This window comes from Amblyomma americanum, chromosome 1 (assembly GCF_052857255.1).
Source record: "Amblyomma americanum isolate KBUSLIRL-KWMA chromosome 1, ASM5285725v1, whole genome shotgun sequence".
Lineage (NCBI taxonomy): Eukaryota > Metazoa > Arthropoda > Arachnida > Ixodida > Ixodidae > Amblyomma > Amblyomma americanum.
The window spans coordinates 501,226,077-501,232,767 of NC_135497.1; positions in this window are offsets into that span (position 1 = coordinate 501,226,077).

A 6,691-nucleotide genomic window follows, 5' to 3' on the forward strand; every position below is an offset into this window, starting at 1 on the left:
TTGAACCAGCTGACGCGTGTTCGTCATGATTGTGCGTAAATCCCCTTCCGACCGCTACAGCCAGCAGGCGGCAGACTGCAGTTGGGCGCTGCGTACCGTGGTTTGTTTTCGCTTACAACTGACAGGAACCAATTCACAGACGTAAAAGTCACAACTTCCACAGCAAGTGAATCACAAGCGTTCTCTGCAATCATACTGCATAGTTATTCAACAAGCATGCAACCATCGACAGTACTGTGCGCTGCTTGATGGGAAATACGCGTGCAATGTTTCACTCAGAAGTGATGTTGAATAAAATACGTTAGAGCACGGCTGCTGCTCGCATGTTATTGAGTATCCCTCGAAGATTTCGTGTGCACTTCACGACCGCGAACAATGCACCCAAGACCACATGCTCGCGTTATTCTCGCCGATGTACACATGCATCAGCACGATCAGCAGTTTGTTCTGCAGTGTCCGGCTGCTCTCGGTAACTTCATGTAATTTTCTTTCGCAGCAACGGAGCCTATTTCTACCGTATGCGCACGTCGCATCGTGACGCAGACGCACGTGATGCAGCGAAGAGCCCCATCGAAATAGTTCGGGGAGGGGGGGGGGGGCGAAGGTGGCCTGCAATCCCACTTTGCCGCAGATGAATTTTTGAGTTTTCGATTTCCGGCCGCGTTTCCGGTCTTTAGAGGACGGCATAAAAATAACTTCTTGGCAGTTTCTTTTTGGAGGTGCTTCGAACGTGGAGGTGTTTCGGAATTTTCATTTGCTGTTTTCTCAGCAACGCAGACATCTTTCGCGATAGAAAAGTCATCGGTAGCGTTCCCGGGGAATTATCTATCCTCTTGCATAGTTTGAGTTTTACAGTTAGCGTCCCTCTCAGCTTGATATATCATAAGCTGAAAGCGTGGCATAGTTCATGCGCATACTGCTGCCGCCAAATGATAGGAGCCAGCGAAACTCGCGCTTGAAGAGTGGTGGCGGAAATTCAAGAAACCCTTGATTGGACTACGTTTTATTCTCAGTGAAGTTAGGGCACGACTAGCGTCATAGCCACCAATGTTCAACAACTATTTATCTGACCACCAGCTACAAATCAAACTGCTTACAGATGGCAAATTGGGCGAATTGGAAAAATTATTTTGGCAGCGCAGCGACAGCAAAACAAAAGCACAAATTGTGTTCATGATTACATCACTTTTCTCGTCTAACCGTTTTGGTGTTGTTATGAAATGAAGCTACTTTGAAGAATAAATAACCAGCTAAATCAGCCCCTCACCATTTGAGCGGCACGAGTAGAGAAACACTCCGTGCCTGCTGATTGCGCGCCTAGGTTAACAATCCTGACAACCATCAATGTGGACCCAAATTTCCTCAGACGAGCTGAAGTAGGTTAACAACTGCTCCTGAGTAAATAGAAAGTTTGCGAGTGCTCCTACACGAGATAGCACTTCATGCTTTAGCTGGGTGATGAGGTGGAGCAAATTCTTTATACAGATAGGCCGGGTTTCAAGGAAGATAAAAGTTTCTCGTGATAATGTATGTCTGACGCTTCCCTGATGCCAGCATTCCTTGTGAACTTAAGGGATTCTACAGAAAAGCTTTGGCTTACTGCATATAGACTGAGCCAGAAATGAGCAGTATTAAGCGGGGTTCCTTGTGCGGGGAAGTTACTTGTTCGAGAGCCCAAGGTGTCGGCTCAGCTCTGAATAAGTCTTCATCGAATTGTAGAAAATCAAAAATCGGACGATCACTCGCGATTGTTAACTTATTGCATAATTATGCCGCTGCACACGATGCCAGTTTTGTAAATTAACTCACAACCGGCAGCACCAGAATAGGAAGGAAAAGCAGTTGACATTAGCGAACCTCCACCCGAATTCTTAATAAACTCCATATTCTTCGCGCTTAGTAACTGCCCTTGATGACAGAAAACCTTGGCTTTCGCACACAAGGCCACCGAGACGGGTGATGTCACGGGTACGAGCAAGTGCCGGAGAAATCTAACGGCCGGGCTGCTTTAATCATTCGATCTCTTATTGGCTGAATCCAGCTCTGGCTTCCTCTATTGCCACCTGAATGATATCTTGAGTATATTGGCTTCGTACCTTTGGCAGGTCATGGCGCTAGCTTCCGCGAAAGTTTGCTCTGTATGAAGGACGAAGATATATGCCTTGGTGCCACTGTGCAGCGGTGTTGAGACCTGCGTGAAGCTCCACGAGAGCGAGCACGCTGACATCTTCCGTGTGTCCGGTGTCCGCTGTGCACCGATGGTGCTCAAGGTCTTCGACTGTAGCTACATCGCGCGCCACGTGCGGTGCCTCTGCAACGAGATAAACACCAGCTGGTGAGTCTATAGGGCTGCCCGACCGAAATGTGCCCCTTTGTGTGCCAGCTAGGATTACAGTACAAGCTTCAACAAGGGGTCAGAGGAAAACAGCCCGCTGACCTGTGCTGTGGCATGACGAGGGGTCTCCGCCAACGGCAAGTCGTCCAGTCGAAACGTTGTTCAGTCTACTCTTTTGTCGCCGTGTGCTGACCTTTTTTGTGTTCTCAAGAATCTACTCTTCCCTGCTATTTTCCCCGTGGGATAAACCTAACCGGCCGAATAAAGTAATTTCAGAAAGTGGTCGATGTCTTGCACGCATAATTTCTCTTATGTTGGTCACCGAAGTTGACCTCTTCGATTCAGACAAATAGAGGTGCAGCTTAGCGCCTTACGGCAGTGTCACTTTCCTTTAGAATGCCTCAAGCGGATTCAGAATTTTTCAAAATCAAAGGGGGATCCAGAATTTATTCAAAATATGCGGAGTTCAAATTTATATCACGCTCAATCCACATGAAAGAGCGTGCACTGAACGAGGACTACCGCGCTCTACGTCACCAACTTGTTAAGTTGTCCAGAAACTGCCGAGAGCTTGAGAGCTTTCATAAAAGGAGCACTAAATAAGACACCGTGAAGATTCTCTTAGCGGCTGTCACATCGGTTAAAGCTCTGTCAGAGGCTTCACATTTTAGCGCCGGTGATGCACTTGCCACTGCATTTAGTAGGAAAAGGCAGGAAAAAATAATGAAGCTCAAGGAGCAAAACATGTCGAATCCCACTGTCGGTGTGAAAAAAATTGAAGGTGCACTTATGTTTTCTCATCTTTCGAGTACCGTTGCCTTCTCTGTTACTTAATATTGTAATAATCATTGATATTACTTATTTAATTACGTAATTGCTCGATCAAATAAATAATACTGTACAATTAACAATTACTTGGTTAAAATTTTAAAAATAGGAATAACTCAATTAATCGATCAATGTAATACATATTTATTGCATACCTTCAATTATTAATTACTTCTAATATTAATCGATTACTTGATTATTATTTTATTGTTTTCTCAATTCTCTAGTGATTACTTCTAATCCACCAATATCATGAATTACTCGGATTATTTAACTAAATTATATGAATTCTTATTTAAATGGTTTTTAGTTAGTAATTCTACCACTTATACCTTCCATGAAATTCTTATTAATCCTTACAAATCATAATTGCACTCTTACCGGATGATCGACATTTCATGAAGACACGCTGTGTCCACAGCCCGTGGTGACAAATTCTGTACACGCCACTCATGAGGCAAGAAATACTTTCGCATTAATACTTCGTTAGTCGTGATAAAGCTGCGCATTCGAGGCAGTCATGCGAAGGAGGACGCAGCTATCAATGTATTTCACGTTCCGTTTAGGTGCGTATTTCGCGGTCTTCCTGAAATAATGACAACACTCCTGCATGTCAGTCTCAAAGTGCTAGCAGAGCCTTAAGGGCGGCGGCACTCACCGGACTGGTAAGGCCAGTGGTGTATTGGCCCTTTTCACAACATCGACGCCGAGATGTAGTCAATGATGGATATGCACGCGGAACCACATCGTTTGATCAGCTCCTTCAGTCCGTCGCCGGCGCATTCTCAAGCTGTTGTCATGAGTTTTGCTGTAAAGTATAACGTTTAAGCGCTGTTGCATAGATGTCTCCACGACAACGAATAGATATGCCGCTAAGTGCCGTTGCGATTCATCTGGTGTCATTACACCGAGAGCGTGGGAAGGTGATGGTTCCACCATGACAGCACAGTTCTTGTTCGGTACTGAGCCCTTATCTCTAAGCTGTTTATGTGACTGCTGTAGAATGGCTTGTGTAGTAAATATGAGTCACTATTTTTAACGAGCATCTCTGAGTATTCCTGACAAACGGACGCATTTCAAGTGCGAGGAGTTTTGCACACGACTCATTCTGCAAAGGCAAGCGTTATTTAGGCACTCGTGTATCGTGATATTGTGCTCTGTTATCAAGGAAAGCGGGTGCGGGGAGCGGATCTCTTCGCGCGATGCGGTTTTAAATCCTCCTCCCGGCTGTGACGCTTTCTACTTATTTTTTGAGTAGGGTGTGGCATGAGTGAACACAAAGCGCCTCAACGAAATCCCTGTGCTTTAGCGTAAGAAATTTCCACGCAAAGTGTAGTACTGTTCTCACTATAGCGACTTACATTTCTGACTAGCAGCCAGTAAACGTCTGGTCCAAGCAGAGCATTGCGGCAGTTATAGCCAAAAATATTAAGCCATCGAGACATCTATATACTTGGCCAATGACGGTAGGCCTTGCGGATGCGTACTTCCGATCCGTTTTGCGCGCGAAAGTCGATTTTTCTTTTCAGCGGCCTTTCAGCGCAGCAAAAGCCGATGCATCCCTCACCATGGCAGCTATGCAAGAATTTAATGAAAGGCTCATTAATGAAGTTCAAAAGTAAAAGGTGCTGTGGGATATGTCCTACATGCACTATACGTCACAAGAGCGTCGGAATGTCGCCTGGCGCCTCATCGCAGCGTCCCTCGGGCGCGCTTTTCTGCGTCACGTGACTTTGTGTAGTCGACTAAAAATAAAATTACCAAAATATATTTTTTTAATGTTTTTATTGTGTTTTATCTTGTATGAAGCCTTAAGAGCGTTGTTCTACGCGTTAATTAACGCAATCGAGCAGCGCTGAAAACGCGCCGCTAGCCGACGCCGAGTCCCGTCGCTTCGTGCGGTTTGCGCCAGCGGCATCGATGGGCGACGGCGGCGTCATCCCGCGACGTATCGCGGAGTATCGCCTCAGGCGGTTACCGCTTGAACCCTTACGTCGATAACAGCAGATAGCAACTGCTGCACTGTGTTAAGGCTCGCGTGTCATCGCCTTCCTGTGATGGCTGTCCACAAGGAAGCAATTTTTTTTGGCTAATCAGCTTACTATCGAGCTATACTTCTTTTCTTTTTGTCCTGTTTCGTGTTTGCAAAGTCGGCCCTCGCGCTGCATTCGGGTTATTACGATAGAAAGTGGAACTGTGGCTGTTTTGCCGACGGCGCAAACCCGCGGCCTATGCCACGTGGTCGAGCGCTACAGTCGACCGCCGGGACTGAAATTTCCTTTCGAGGAAGATACCGAAACGGTCTTGAAATATTGTTAACGAAAGCTATCTGTGGTTTCACGAGCCGTGCGCCAATTTTAGTTCCTTCATCTTTTTTAAAGGCAAGAGGGGTTCAAAAATATGTTTGCACGCAATGCAAATATTCAAGTGGCAGCTGAGAACTGCTGTCGGTAGGCTCTATGCATGTTTTACTACGCCTATTACTCGTAAGACGCATCTTTATCTGTAACCCGCCGCGGTGGCTCAGTGGTTATGGCTCTGGGCTGCCGACCCGTATGACGCGCAGTCGATGCTGGCCGCGGCGGGCACATTTCGATGGAGGCGAAAAGCTGGAGGCCCATGTACTGTGCAATGTCAGTGCATGTCAAAGAACACCGGGTGGTAGAAATTACCGGAGCCCTCCACTGCGGCGTCCTTCATAGCCTGCGTCACTTTGGATTGCTAAACCCGATAAAACCAACCAAACCAAACACCTTTATCTGTGAAAAGGTTAGCTCTTTTTTTGTTCTATTATTATGCTGAACGAGATCGACTAGAACCATTGCGTCCTCACGCTCGGATGGCGGCACTGCTCCAAGTATCGCTGATGCCCACATTCATGCCGTTCCCCTGCGCAGGAATTGCAGGCCCAAGATTTCGGACATCGGTACACCGTGCGGGGATACGACTCCTTCGTCGACTGCCGCCGGCTCACTTTCCGTGATCCACTGCCCAAAGCGCGGGTGTGTTGCTTGTGCCACGACGTGCTGCCGGTCCAGTATCTTGCTCCGTGCGGCAATGCCGTATGCGCCAGCTGCCTGGACGTTTCCATCAAAGAGGCCCCCGCCAAGTGCAGGGAAAGACGGGAAGGCACTTCGCCCGAAGGCCATGCCAAGTTCAGCATGCGTGGCGTCACGAGACTTGACTTCAACGCCAAGGACCTGGGAACTCTGCGCGTCTACTGCCCTAACATCTGGTACGGCTGCACGCAGAGCAGTGAGCTTCGGCACCTTGAGGAGCACTACTTGAAGAACTGTCCTCACCACCCGAAGATGTGCTTCCACTGCCGACGGGAGGACATCCCGCCTGGTGACTTCGTCCCGCACATCTACAGCTGCAAAAGACGCCAAGAGGAAGCAAGAAGCGTCGACCGCCAAAGCCCCCCTGTCCAGCAGTCGCTGTCCGAATCACCTGCGAGTCAGACTGAAGACGAGCACTTGTGCGCTACGCAGGCCCTTCTCGCCGAGGTCACTGAGCGTGGTGGAGAGG